The sequence below is a fragment of the Convolutriloba macropyga genome, chromosome 9, assembly GCF_964194025.1.
Source record: "Convolutriloba macropyga chromosome 9, txConMacr16.3, whole genome shotgun sequence".
In the NCBI taxonomy this organism is placed as follows: Eukaryota; Metazoa; Xenacoelomorpha; order Acoela; family Convolutidae; genus Convolutriloba; species Convolutriloba macropyga.
Window position 1 is genome coordinate 17658539 of NC_134476.1, and position 14841 is coordinate 17673379.

Consider the following 14841-nt stretch of genomic DNA (forward strand, 5'->3'; position numbering starts at 1 on the left):
TCGCCGCCAAAACAAGTGTGTTTGTTAGCCAGCATGTTTTGTTGAAAACCACCTAAGACAAGCAAGGTAGTGTGCAAGGCAGATCTGGACAATCATTTTTTACACATATAACAAAAGGCACTTAATCAGAAATGAAAGCATAGCAAAGCAACGCAATTCAGGCAGCAAAAACGAAAGCTAGATTAACAACAGCTACCCACAGGTGCTTGAGCGATGGAAAATGAAGCAACAAGAAGCCGTCAGGACACAAAAAGTGTATTGGAATCATCTTCATCACAGCGAAGGCGTAAATAACAGACATCCAATTCGAAATAAAGTTGCAAATTGAACAGGCATGGTTTCAACGAAAAAGCCAGACCTTGAAATGGAAATGAAGTAACTCGAAAGCAAGCTTCAAATACTGGAAAAAGAACGTGAGTTAGTGAGCAAAATGAAGTGAACGGAATTAGGAAATAATAGAGTTTGCTCTCAATCAAGCAGCGAGCGGTGCAAATATCAGAAGCTAGACACACAAACGAGACATTTTGGTTTGAACCGGTTGAATTTACAATTTTCCAACGCCAGATAAACCTAAACTCGCTTCGAAGCAGTCCTTGAACTGAATAGGCATAGTATTTTCTCACAATATCGGAGCTCACGCAATTGTTCATCAAAAATTGAGGACCGGGAGGTTTTCCGCTTAGCTGGTTGACGATATACTAGGAAATATTCTGGTAATATTAACCCAACAAAGTCGAAGTTCGACAACTTCAGTTCGGGTATGTTTCCTACTATAGTGGATGATCAGAGCCATCTGAAAACTCTACTTACATGAAGGGCAAAGCCAACAATGTTAGGAGTGTGTATTCTGGACAACTCAACGGTGATGCGTGGAGCTTTTTGTACGGATAGTTGGAAGAGCTTATGTGGTTATCTGTGCATAGCTGGAGATTTTCCCAAAAACTTATCAAGTCTGAACATTTGTGGCTATTCTTTCAAACATTGTGAAGTTTTTCAAATAGTACGGACAATTTGGTGATCCGCAATCAATATCTACGATGTAGTTGGCAGTAGATAAGCAACCTCAAGTTCTTTAAGAGAAGTAGTGGCTCTATTTTGTTGATAAATATGACAACTGGCCTAATCAGATTATGTTTACTCACAACATTTGGAGCTCTCAGTTGTTCAATAATATGAGTGTGAGTAATCGATACGCATCAGTGAGTATACAATGCTTTTGTTAAGAATGTCTCTGCAAACGATAGGCAACCAAAGCGAGCTTTAAATCCAATGATTGCAGTTTAATTGGTTGTACAGAGAAGCACAATCAAATGCTACCCTCATAAGGCTAAAAGGACGAAAGCAATCACGCAGTAAGCAGAAGCCCATCATTAAATCATCAGAGTTACTAGATTTCTTCAGATAGTTCCTGTCTCAAAAAAGAGCGGTTCAAAACATTTGAACACATTTTTTCTCCACATTATGTCAACTGGTTGACTATTCGATCAAAGTATGCAACCGGTTGCACGCTCAACGTAGTTGGCATAAATCGAACAACACATCTGAAGACAGCAAACGCTCCAATTAAAATAAAAGAATAACAATTAATGACGCATTCGGTCAAAGCGTTTGCAAATCCATCAATCTTTCGAAACACAACAAAACTACTACTACAAGAAGCTGAAGGAAACTAATAAAGAATTCCATGATGACGGAAGTTGGCCTCATCCTTGTCAAGATGATTATGAGCTACAACGCACATTAGAAAACAAGACAGGAACACGAATAGAACATTTTGACCTTCTAACAGAGTTAAGATGCATAGTCAGTGGACACTTGACAGGCAGAAGACAAATAGTTTGTTATTTTAGTTTGACAGTGAAAATGGCTGCAAATAGTCAAACCTTGTAAGAAATAGAAACCTACGCCTCCAAAATCAACGTTGTCGATCAGTGAAAGAGTAAACGGAGGCACAAAAGATGCTAGAGAGTATGAGGAAGTATGCAGGAGAATGGTTCGAGTTGAGAATGATATGCAGTGAACTGGAACCAACCCTAATAAACAATTACAGCTCAATCCTCTGTCATCCTTACTATGTGTAGCGTAAATTCAAAAAAAGCTAGAACTGAAAAGTTCATACCATCCGTTAATAGAAACATAATTTGAAAAAGAATTCGTACGGATACTGGGTGCATCCAAAGTGAAAAGCATCTTCAGGAAAAATGGTAGTTGCAACGCCATCCAGTGCTACATCCGAACAAAGCTATCAAAATGAGAATTGTTCTCAATGGAGCATCAAACTATAGAGAAGTGTGCTCGGAGAACGAGATACTAACTTGACCTAATCTACAGAATTTGTTGATTGGAACATAGTTAAAATTTCTTGAAACACACATTCCCGGACAGCCAACATCAAATCGATGTTTCTACAAGTGCATGTTCCAAGCAGTATAGAAAATGATTGAGGTTTATTTTGCTTACAAGAACTATCAAATTTGTTCCAATATTTGAATATTAGCGTTGATTATTTGAAGTGGAAAATTTTTCAATGTGAGCGAAATACGCTCTAAAGCGTGGGGACTCAATTTTAAAGAGCCAATCGCAGCTGAAGCAATACAAATTAATTTCTATATTGACAATTTCATCAAATCTGTAGAAAACGGAGAAGAAGAAATCGAAGTGTTCAATTGGTTTTAACTTCTTCTCTCGCAACATAGATTTGAGCTGAAGAAATGGTATGTATGATAGTCTTCAAGTTTCAAGAGGTACCATGTAAAAATTGCAAAGCACCCACAAATCAGACGGAAATTTTTTCACCAGAAATTTCGGTATTTATCCATTTGAACCTATTAGCTGCTCCGCTCGATATCACATGAGAAAATTTATGAAAGTCATCTGGATTAAGTATTGTCAACACTGGGACCAGGAATTGGCGCCTGGTTAAGCAACAGAGTTCCTGAAATAAATTGAAGAACTTCCGATTGTAGGTGAAACAAGCATCGACAGAAACTGCGAAAGCTAAAATTTTTGAATGTTCCCCTATTTGACGAAAATGGATAGAGAATTCCTGTAAAAACCTGAAGATTTAAAACGCTATTTATCAAAACAATTTCATTATGTGGCCTCTATTAAAAATTTTTTAGCCTCAACTTTGATTTTTCTACTTAGCAGCAGTTTATGCTTTTTGTGCATAAAAATGCTCAAATGTTTTTTTGTAACGAAGTTACTAGGGTTTATATACCTCCTCTTTGTTCCTGATCGTTGTTTTGGAGAAGAACAGAACAAAATCACAGAACTCCCTTTTTCGATAATGTTGTAGTCATAGAACTCCCTTATAAGAGAACGTTTTAATCTTAGAACTTTCATTGAAAATCAGGCAGTGGCTTTAACAGAAAATCATATGACTATTTTGATTAAGGAACTCTTTGCTCCAAATTATGGAACTTCCAAGAAAAGAATTTTCTTTGAACCAGGGTTGTGCGGAATACAATAATATGAAGAGAGAAATCCACGACTATGTACAAATGATTGAGCGTTTTTTTTCCTTTTTTAATTTGTGATCTAATTTGCCAGATTATTTTTTAACATTCAGAAAAGAGATTCTAATTTAAGAAAAACGGTATCTAGAAAATAAGACATGTTGCTTAATACTTACACCAAACAGATGCCTATAAAATAAGTTCGACAAAACGAACTCTTTCGCAACTCATGTACTGGTAAAATTGCCAATGTTTTCGCCATCAATTGAATAGAATACTTCAAAATCAATAATCTCAACAGTTTGTTTTAATTGAACAATTATAATAAATTTCCTTCGAAGAAAAATATTATTTTCTGTTAGAGACAAAAAGATGGATGTTCCTAATGACCGTGTGAACTCAAAAAAAGCATAAACTCTGTCGATGATTACTTTACCGCCAAAAACCTGAGAGTTACTCTTTCCCGAAAACATCTGACAAGAAGTCGGAACCAAATAACAGCAACCAAAATCTAGAATTTATGTTTCATTACATAAAATGGAGACCTACCGACGTGATTAACATACATAGACCACCTTCTGAAACGGAATTTTTTTTAAACAAAGAGGGTGACATTAACTCCCCAGCTAGAACTTAGTACCGAAGCAACACGAACTGGCCAGTGTGATCGCAGCATTCCAGGGTGACATTCCAGAACAGCTCACTCTTCAAGAGGGATAAGTGTTGGCTGTGAAGACGAAACAAGTGAATGGTGGGAAGGACAGATTCAGGACTCGACGGTCGAGAACAGCAAGCAGCAATTTTTTTGGTCTCAGACGTCACCAAAGACGAGGACACTTTCTTTCAAGGGTTCCAGACGTCACCCGATCAAGAAAGCCTGACTTTTTTTGGTTGCAGACGTCACCAAGAGATGATCGCCCGAGGTTCCAGACGTCACCTGAGAAGTCCCTTCCCCGGTTAGACGTATACAAAAAAATTATTTTTTGAAAACAAGAAAAATCTTTTTTTGAAAAATCTCAAAAAACAAGAAAATTGTCCAACACTGAACTTTTTGTGGACGAATTATGAAAGAAATAGCCGTGAGAAACTACATGCCTCACCTAGCAAAAGAAAAACACAAAAATTGCACGGAAAAACTATATAGCGTTTTTTTGCATCGGAGAAATTTAAAAACATTTTTTTGGATTTGTCGCAAAAAATCTATATGACAGAAAAATTACTAGCTGAAAAAAACACATCCGTTGGACTTCAATTTGAGTTTTTTAGTTGAGTTGTTTGCGTAAAATTTTTGTTTATGTAAAAAGCGAAAAAAAATGCAAAAAAGCTTTCTTGAGAGACAATAATCAAATACCGTTAATCTGACGTTTCAATGAAAACTATTTAATAAATCCAAAAACCTATTGATTGGGCCCCCTCAGTTTGCTATAATACAAGTTTTAAAGTTAGTTCATGGATTTTACATTGTAACAAAGAGGCAGCTAGAATTTGGCAAAATTGCGTCTTTGACTTCAAAAATTCAAAAAAACGCTTTTTTGACGTTTTGATATAAACAATTAGTAGATCCAATAAAACCTATTGGTTGGGCCCCCTCAGTTTGCTAAAATACAAGTTTTAAAGTTAGTTTATGGATTTTGCATTTTTACAAAAAGGCAACTAGAATTTAGCAAAATTGCATCTTTGATTTTAAAAACTCAAAATACGCTTTCTTGACGTTTTGATATAAACAATTAGAAGATCCAAGAAAACCTATTAATTGAAACCCCTTATTTCTTATTTTATTAAAACAAGCTTTAAAGCTTTTTTATCTGTTTTCCAATTTAGTAAAGAAACAGCTTGAGTTTAGCAAATTTGCATCTTTTAAAAAATAAAAAAAAACGGTTTCTTGACGTTTTGATAAATATGGTCAGTAGATCAAAGGAAATCCATTTATTAAGCCCCCTCATTTTGTTATAAAAAAGCTTCAGAATTAGTATTTTGATTTTTGCATATTGTAAAGAGGCAACATAAAATTGGCAAAATTACTTCTTTCACTCAATGAAAAAAACCTAAAACGATTATTAGATCCAAGAAAATCTATTGATCCTATAGTATTGAAAAGAAAACAAGAACCAAGCAGATCAACCTAGAGGGAAAAAATTTCAAACGAGCTTCCGCACAAATCGGTTTGTCTTGTCTGTCTGTCTGTAGCTCACCTTGCCTATTCGCACCGCATTAAATAAACATTTTGATCTTCTTCAACAGGGTCTCAGCAGTAGCATTTTTGATTCCTTTTTCAAAAAAAGTGTTTGCCCTTGTAGAAAGTTTGTCACCCAAACCATTCGAAAGTCATATACTTATTCGACTAATGAGAATATTTTCATTTTCCCACCTTCTACCAATTATTTGGTCGTGTTTACTGTAATAACGAAACAAGCGCGCGCAAACGGTTATTTTTCATTTTTTAGAGATAAAATTAGCTAGATTTTGCACAGAAGAAAACACTAAGATTCTATTTTTTTCAGAAAAGTTGCGCCGTATTTTCCAACAACAAAAATCCTGGGGCTGATTAGCCTCACAGTGCCATAGACATTGTTTTTCACCTTTGAAATTTGCGTCGCTCCGGTTTCGAAGCCCTTTTTTACCTGTTAGTACGAAAAAAACCAACAAGAGCATGATGAAAAAGAAGAACAGTCAAAGCTGTCAGTACGCGTTAAACAAATTCAAAATTGCAGAGCTCAGTTTGAAAAACAAGCTGGACCTCTAACAGTCTGATATTGATCAGCGGAAGAGTTTCAGGCCACTCACCCTGCTCATCAATAAAACAAAAGCAAACGTTGGCCAATTAAAAACAACACTTGAAGCCGTGATAAAAGAAAGTCCAAACTCAAACTGCACTTCATCTGTCATGGAACGATACTCAAACCTTCTGTCACGTCTAGAAAAATTTCAACACGAAAGTGGCAGTTTAGATGACGATTGACTACTCAGCCAGTCTTCAACTAGGATGCGCGATGATGTCAGTGTTACAACTCATACGACTTCCAGGTTACCAACCTCACGGAGATGCTCACCATCTATGAACGAGATTCCAGAAGCAAGCAACCCAGAACATTTATCATTCTCCAACAAAACACCACCTCTTCCACCGAGACCGGAGAAACCATCCCTGATTTTGTCTGAATGCCACAGAGCAGAACCAAAATTGTCAAAATTTTTATATGGCAACAACGAGAATCCCCTTACTATTGGAATAAGTACAGCAAGTTTATTCAGACCAATTAACATTAATAACACAGCCGACTCCAAAACAGAAGCAAAATAATCGGATGAAAATCTTGCAAAACCTGGGACGACCGTCGCAAAAACTCCCGATAGTTTTGCTCTCAGTGATAAAACAATCTCTGCTGTTGATCATTTTACAGTAAACCACCAGCAGCCTAAAACAAACAAGGATTCAATCCAGCCGCTTTATTTTGCAAGCACGCAAAATAATGTTGAAAACCTCAGGAAAACCATAATAATCATTTTCAGTAAAAAAATATACTTTCTGATTTTTCTCGAGATATCGCCGAGGAACTGTTTTAGATGCAAACGTTTCAAACAATGAGAATGGGTTGTTCCAAATACCAAGGAACACATAACCAATACTTGATGAATCGCAGTTCTGTCAAATATTACAGTCAAGGAAACCCACAGAAACCAGATTTTGATCTCCCCCAGACAAAACAACCATTTGAACTGAATAACACAAAAAAATTTAATCAGTTCTCTGAAAACTCCTGCCAAAACCCAAACAAATTTCAAACGTCTTACTTATCTTCTTTACAATCGCATAATGGACAGGAATACAAAAACACAGAGAATAAAGTTTTACCTGGAAGCTTTACTCAATTCCAGCCACAGTCACAAGTCAAAACCGTTGGCATTGAGCCGCTCAACCCATAGTTGAGCCGCTCAAGCCGCTCAACAAACCACCTGTTCAAAACCATTATTTGAAAGTGTTCCCATTGCTCCGTCAATCTCAACGTTGCCCCCGCAAGCACTGCCTTCAGCAGAGCGAAAACCCGAGCAACAATTTCCACATTCACATCAGATTTCCCGCATATTACACCCAATATCAAATGAAAGTTTCAAAAACACTTCATTTGAAATCAACTCTTTACCGTGGACCTCAAACACAGCTCCATATTGGCAGAATTCAACAAGTAAACACTCAATCAAGTAACCACTTCTTACGATTCAAAGTTTTATTGGCAACCCATTGAAGTACCACGAATGGAAAAATAACTTTTCTGCCTCGTACATACCACACCAGTTTTACTGAAACACATCGTATCACATACTTGCCAAATGCAGTTACTGGCAAAGCAAATGATGTTATCCAAGCATAATCATGTGATCCTGCTTATTATAGCACAGCTTTAAACAAACTCAGGTCATATTTTGGTGATCCTACAATAGTGGTGAACGCCTTCATAAATCAATCGAAAAAAACCTTTGTAGCCTTTGCTTCGTTCTTGAAACGTTTAGTGCCAGCTTTTCAATACTTGGGATACACAGCGGACCTACAGAGCTTTACCCTTATGAAGAAAGCTAAAGAAAAAGTCCCGCATAAGATCCTCCTCAAATGGACAGAGTACACTGTTACATCAAAGGAAACACAACTACTTTAGTTGAATTTCAGAAATGGTTAGAAGTTCAAGCACATGTGTACGATGAGATAAACCGCAAAAATTTCCAGCAAAACAGCCTGCGTAGAAACAATTTTAATAGTTCTGGGAACTTGAACATCAGCGATAATCATGCAAGAAATTTAAGTACCTAAAATTCAGACTTTCCAGCACAGCCGACTAACTGAAATCAGTCAACAACAGTACGCAGTAGCGGTACTGTGAAACCACCTAGCACTCCGCCATTTCCACCCCTAAACAATGCAAATCAATCAATGCGTTCTTGCGAGAAATGTCGTGGAAACCATATACTAGTCACCTATCCCGATTACCAAAAATGTAGCCCACGCCAGCGATTTGACATTGTAAGCAAGAGCAATCTTTGCTCCAACTCTTTGAGCAATAAACACAAGAAGCAAAACTGGCTATCAACAAAACGCTGCCAACTATGCAGCGGATACCACCACACAACACTGCAAGACCCTGGAAAATTATCAAGCGTCCGCCATCTGCTTTTGCCACCAAAAATTCCACAGGTACAAATGTTACCAACCAAGAAAATCAGCCAGTCAAACAGCAATATGAACCAGGAAGTAACAGCAACGCAAGCGTCTCATCCAAATCACAAAAAAGCCGCTTCGGACAGTCTTTTGCAGACAAAATTTAGAATCAAATTCAGCGCGCTAATTTGAACAATTCCAACCAAAGTTTTAGCGTGAATCATCTACAATCTACACCAAAAGAATGGTTCGAACAACTTCAACGTAGCCCAGTATCTTTTGTAAATGGCAAGAAAGCTTTCGATACGTACGCTTTGATCCAGAAAGCCAATTTACTTTCATACTTGAAAAAATCCGTCCGAAGATCAAGAAGCCACTACGCTTCAGTATCTTAACACACAGCTTGATATGCCACTGTCAAAATCATCTGAACCAGTGACAGTTGCAACCTGCAAAAATTTGGATCAAACGTTTCAAATAACAACCACTTTTAGCACTCCCTGTTTTAATGTAGCCCCGGTTAATACATTTGAACTCAACAAGATTTGCGATGCTTTCAAAGAATTGCGTCACATTCACTTTCCAGAAATAGCTGACGGCAAAGTCGGTGCCCTTTTGGGAATAAACACTTTTGCTTTCACACATCCAATTGAAGTCATCCCGGCAACTAAAAACCAGCCATTTGGCGTAAAGACGAGGCTTGGATGCACCCTTGATGGAGAGTATGAAAGAGCAAAAAAAAAACAAACCAAACAGCGATCTCACCAGCAGAAACAGTACGTTTACCACGTATCACGACAAAGCTCCGACGATCAGCCCCTCGATGAGTTGCTTGAGCAGTTCTGGAAAATCGAAGGAACTCAACCCGAGAGTGACCCTCCGAATCCCGTTTATAGGGAAGCCCTTGACATATTGAACAAGACTATCAAATACAGTGGTGAGAGGTACGAAACTGGACTACCTTGGAAAAAACCAATGAGATTTGAAAATACTTATTTCGCAGCTCTGAGCCAGCTGAAAATTCTTCAGAAACGATTCAGTAATGACATCCAATTGAAAGAGTCGTATGAGCAAACTCCTACAACAGATCTGCAAAAATTTTATGTCAAGCCAGTTGAAATGCAGCAGCCAGAACCCGAGAAAATTTGGTATTTGCCTCATCAACCGGTGGTTAATCCAAGCAAGCCCGGAAAAAATGCGCAGAGTAGCAAATGCTGCGGCCAAGTTTAGAGGCCAATCTTCGAACTCCAATTTGATCACAGGACCAGATTTTCTGAACAATTTGGTAGGAATTCTTCTGAGATTTCGTGAAAACTCAGTTGCCATTCTCTCTGATATCGAAGGCATGTTCATGCAGATAGCAATAAGGCATGAGGACCAATTTGCACTACGTTTTCTCTGGCTCAAGAAAGAGATGGTTAACCAATACCAGTTCACCAGATTAATTTTTGGAGCAACCTGCTCCCCATTTTGTAAAATTATCGTGCTGAACCGTTGCGCAGGAGATAATGAAATTGAATCTCCAAAAGCAGTTAATGCAATAAAAAACCGTTTTTATATGGACCACTATATCCATTCTTTGCCGTCTATAGAAGAAACAATTGAAACCATTAACCAGACTAAAAATTGCCTTCATAAAAGTGGCTTTCTTTTGACAAAATTTGTGTCAAACAAACCTGAAGCCCTAAGGTGCATTGAGTAAAAAGATCGGGATGAACAGAAAGAGATCAATAAAGTCCTCGGTCAGAAATGGAACACCAGAACTGACTGTTTTCTATTGAAGACATTAGAACAACTTGCCCGAAATGCAAGTGAGTTTACACAAAGAAAAATGTTCAGCTTAGTATCAACCAGTTTCGAACCCCTAGAAATTTTGTCGCAGCTCACAATCAGAATCAAAATGCATTTACAACAAGTCTGGAAGCTAGGCAAGAAGTGGAATGAACCACTTCCCGCAGAACTACATTCGAACCCACAGGAAGTGCTCGATAGTGACTTTACAATGCCTGATATCGAAATGCCCAGATGGTTGAACACCTCAACGAATCAGGAAAGTAATCACCAGCTTCATGTATTGTTGACGCCTCAACTATTGCATTGGCAGCAGTTGCCTACATTCGCACCCAAAAACAGGACGAAATCTTTCAAACATCTTTTCTGCTTGGAAAATGCAAAGTTGCACCAATTAAACGAAATAGTGTGCCAAAATAAGAACTCGAAGCAGCCGTTATAGGTACACGCCTGCGCACATTGATACGAACTGAAATGACATTAAAATTTGAAAAAGTCTACTTGTGGAGCGACAGTCGTGTTGTCTTAGATTGGATCAGCTCAATTAAGAAATAAAACGTTTTCGTCTCGAATCGACTCGAAGAAATTAAGAAAACAACTAAAAGTGATGAGTGGAATTGTGTCCCAATAAATATTAATCCAGCCGACCATGGAACGCGTGGCCATGAGCCATCAGAAATCCCCCCGAAATGGCTTACAGCACCACAATTTCTGCAAGACACAGAAAGTTCTTGGAAAGATATGAAAAAATTTTCAAACGTGGGTGCCGTAACCAGAAATTCAAAAACACCAATCAACCCTGTTCTAGACCCAAACCGCCATTCAACATGGAATCAACTTCTTTTAACCCTCGCAATTTTCTTCAATTTAATTTACAGAGCTAAGAAGAATCGATCCAACAAAAGTCAATACACTAAATATGATCTTTGTTTATCTCAAAATTTTCTGCTAAAGTTGTCTCCAAATAATGTTTACTCTTCAACAATCAACGCATTAAAAAGAACACAAAAGTTAGACGCCAAGAGCAAACTGAAAATCCAATAATTGACCAAAACGGATTACTACGATCTATTGGCCGTCTCCTATGTGCAAAATTGGAGATAGAAAAATGTCCGATAATTTTGGACGCAAAGGAAAAGATCGCGAGACTGTACTTGAACATGCTCGCAGAATTTGTGCTCATCAAGCAACGGAACCGGTCACAGCATTCGTACAACAACGTTACTACGTCATCGGACTGCGAAAAGCACTCCTATCAATAAAATACCGATGTTTTCTGTGTCGCCGTTTAGACTCTCAGAATATACAACCAATAATCGCCCCACTACCTGCATTCCGCTTCCCCACGGAAGAAAAAATTTCCGTTTGCCAACACAGGACTGGACTTTTTTGGCCCGTTCTACATTGAAGACAAACAAATCAAATCAAAATCAAAATGTCCCGATTTCAATACAGACACCTTCCTCAATGCATATCGACGGTTCACCTGCCAAAGATGCCAACCTATTTTGTTGTACAGCGATAACGGAAAAACATTTGTCGGTACCTCCGAAGAGCTGAGGAAATCAGTTAAGGCTTTAGACAAAGACAAGATTTATAAAGCCCTAGCTGCAGTCAAAATCACAAGGAAACTTAACCCACCATACGGCCCTCATTTCGGTAGCGTGTGGGAGCGATTGATTCAGAGCGCCAAGAGGACACTCTTGATCATTCTAGGATCTAAGCGTCTCTCCTTCGACATCTTTGAGACAGTAGTGGTTGAAGTTGAAGCAATCATGAATTCCAGACCCTTGACAAACGTTGCCGATCAGCCTGAAAACGAAGAACCACTCACTCCTAACCACTTCCTCATTCGACGCCCGTACAGTTCCCTGCCACCCCGAAACTTTGGAGATCAAAAGCCAGCTAGATCAAAAACAGCAACGTGCGACCAGTGCGGCAAGTCTCTATCAGCTTCAAACATGGCAAGGCATAAGAACCGCCACTGCACGGAGAGGAGGTGTAGTCCATCACAGGACTGAGTACCAAGAAGAAGAAGAAGATTCAAGAATACCTGCCAACATTACTCAAGAGACGTAAATGGACAGACAACACCCAGACTACTCTGAAAGTTGAAGATGTTGTGTGGGTGCTCAAAGACTTGACGCCGAGATGTATTTGGCCCCGTGGAAGAGTTGTGGAAACATCCCCTGGAAGTGACGGTGAAGTACGAGTTGCCAAAGTAAAAACGGCTTACGGCTCGTTCGTGCGTCCGGTCGCCAGCCTCGCACGGGTTTTTTCTCCGTAGTTTCTTTAATTCAACCTTTTCGCTCCTGCCTTAGGCAACGTAAGCTACATCCACCCCCTTTGATGTTATTACCCTTACAGTATCTTCATTTCCATTTATATAGGTTCAATGACATCGGATCAAACTACAAACAAGATGATCTTCAACCCCTGCCCTCCTTCTTGGAGCATGTTCCCAATGACCTTGTGAACTCAAGAAAAGCATAAACTTTGTCGATGATTACTTTACAGCCAAAAATCTGAGAGTTACTCTTTCCCGAAAACATCAGACAAGAAGTCGCATCCAAATAAGGGCAACCAAAGGTCTAGAATATATGTTTCATTACAATGGATTTTATTAAGCCTTACAACTTTTGATATGAATTAGAGAAAAAATATAACAACTACTAAAAGCTCTTGAATTATCAACTGTTTGTGAGCAATAATTGAAAATTTCAGTTCCATTCGAAAAGAAAGTTGACTGAAATCTTTTCAACTCCATCATTACTTTGTGACTTGTTCGAAATTGAAGATGGTAGAGTACTAATTTTTGTGGAAAGTTGCCAGCAAAACAAATTAGTTTGAGAATTCAAAACAGTTCAAGGCCCTTATCTTCTTTTTGAAAAAAAAAAATGCTACCACTAATCACAAGGCAAACAGATCTGTGAATCAGTACGTCGTACTGCCCATCAAAATGAAATTTGGTTCAAATCAAAAACAAAAATGAGGGATGCAAAAAGAATAGATATTAGGATTCAAGATTTTTCTCGCAATATTTGTCACTTGACGGGTTGAAATTGACACTATTTGCAACTGCCCCTTGTTGACTCTTTTTGCATCATTTCTCAATCCAACTTTCTGTCAACTTATATATTTCAAACCAGTACGTCAACTTGCGTTTGAAAAAATTGTTTGTCCTAATGCCTCGTCCCATGTTTTGTGATCAGCCTTGATTGCTTTTACGCTTTTTTTTTAAAAACGCCAATCTGGCTTGCTGATCCGGACCATCCTGCGTTTTCTAAACGGAAAATGTCTTGCTTTTACAGAATAACTGAACAAGTCATTCCCGTATTGACAACGTGGTAAAACTAATCAATTAAAATGGATTATAATGACAAATTTGGTTTAAAATAAAATCGATTAAATTTGCCATTTTAGACCACGAAACAAATTGTAATTTATTTCAATCGGTTGTGTGTTCATGAAACCGGGAGATTAAAATTCATTGAATTTAATTTAAAAGGATTTCAACAATCAATTCGATTCATGTACAGTTTGCGTACAGTTTGTACGTACTCTTGCGATATGCTTTCTTCTAAAAACACAAGTGCATCAGACCTTCATCTCGGAGTCATAAGTTTCAGAACCGAATCACTGAAGCCAAGGTCACTGATCATTTTCCCGATACCATTTTTCACAATTCTCTAAATGAAGAGCAGAAATAATGTGGAAAAAGAAAGACGCTGCAGAAAGAGCAAACAATCATTGCAAATTTCATTAGCTACACGGAATACAGGAGAAATATAAACATAAAACATAAACGCAAACCTGAATATTGGTGATGCTGTGCCTGTGCAACAGTGAAGCTCGATGGAGCCATTTGATGTTTCTTTTTTCCCGAAGATGCGTAAACAAAAAGTGAAAATTTGACTGTAGAAAAAGAAAAAAGCCAGCCTGCCATGTGTGGTTATTCATTTTGAGAAAATTATTGCAATAATAAAACAGTGTACTATCATGTTTTTGTTGCGCTTAAAATGAGACTCCCACAAAAAGTCAACAGTTTTTTTTAAATATGTTTTTCAAAAAAAACGTTCAGCAAAAGAAAAATTTTTGTAAATTTCGTATAGATAGACTAATCAGATTCAACTTTGATGTTTTTTTTCCGAAAATGAATTTTTTTCCGAAGCACAAAGTTTGGGCGACTTTTTTGATGGCTTGAGAGGCTGCGTCAAAATTTAATCTTAAGAAACTCAAGCTTTGATTTTTTTCAGACAAGTTTCTCGTTCTTCTAAGCTAATCATCAGTTGGAACTTAATTTGTCTTTTTAGACTGAGGGAAAATAAAACAGAAACTCAGTTTTGCTCCCCGGAAAAGGACTAATCGACAATAACCATTGTTTTATATTTTTTAGTGGTGACGGAAGTTATATTAGAGAAGACACTTACACACAAAATATCC